Consider the following 1,223-nt stretch of genomic DNA (forward strand, 5'->3'; position numbering starts at 1 on the left):
ATCTACACCTAGCCTTCTCGGACAAGGGCGAAAAATCTCGGAGGGCCCGTGTGCAAGTTGCGCACGTTAAAGATCCCTTGGTGGTCTAAAATCGTTAAGAGTAGGCTTCGGCCGCCACCTGGTCAAGATTCAAAATTTCCTACCAACTGATAATATTAGGTGTGTCCCGCGCGCTCGTATGACCTTATGCAGTTGCGAGCGCCGTAAAACACTTTACAAAAACAAACAAAAACAAAATTGTGTTGATTGGGGAGTAATTACACCTAGAAATGTTTCAATTGTCGATTATTAGACTGCAATTTGACTAATCGCACTTTATGGTCAACGTCATGTGTGGGGGCTTTTTATTATCTAATTTTTTATTGGGTTTTTGTTGTTGTTGTTGTTGTTATTGCTTTGTTGTTGTTATTTTTTGTGTGGTCATTTTAGTATGAATGATTTTCAAAATTATGGATAGTTATTTACAATCTATTATTTTTATTTCTAGCATGAAAAGAGTCAGTTTTAATCTGCAATCCATTTTCCTTTTTTTACAAATTGGCACAAGACGCTTTGCATAATACACCGTATCTGATACACATCATCTATATGTACGAATATCGCAACAGATTTCAATCTTTATTTCATAAAATATTTACTTTTCTTTTCTCGTTTTGTGAACGGCCCACTGACGTATGTGTACGTATCCTTGATCAAAAGTAAGGTGGGATTTGTTTTTTAATCAATAATTCAAAACCAAATGTCCGAACAATTTAACTAACGTATTTACATAGCTCCGCAGCCTGAAGTAACATTAATAAGTTAATTAACACACTACACAAATATTTAATTTAAAAAAAAATTTTACTCACCAATATGTACACAATAGACAATCTCGTTGTTTTTCGTTTGTCTTGTTATGTAGACGGTGTGGCGAAGGAACACAAAAAATCACATAAATAAACAGCGTCTATAAAAAAAAAAACTTCAAACTCTTGAGTTGCAAACTAAATTGTTAGTGTTAGAGCACACTTTGCTGCACTTTGCAACACCAGTCTACTGAAGAAAAGAGAAAGCAGAATCAATCAGGACTAGCTGCCTTTATCCTCCGAACCTCCAGTATGAAGAAACGCGTACGGTATACGTGGGAGGCGACTCATTTCAATTAAACAAAAACAGATTTATGAAGAGAGAAGAATTCAGGAGTGCTCGCTCAGCCAATGAGTTAATTAATTACCCCCCCC

This window comes from Aplysia californica, unplaced genomic scaffold, assembly GCF_000002075.1.
Source record: "Aplysia californica isolate F4 #8 unplaced genomic scaffold, AplCal3.0 scaffold00133, whole genome shotgun sequence".
NCBI classification, from domain to species: Eukaryota; Metazoa; Mollusca; class Gastropoda; order Aplysiida; family Aplysiidae; genus Aplysia; species Aplysia californica.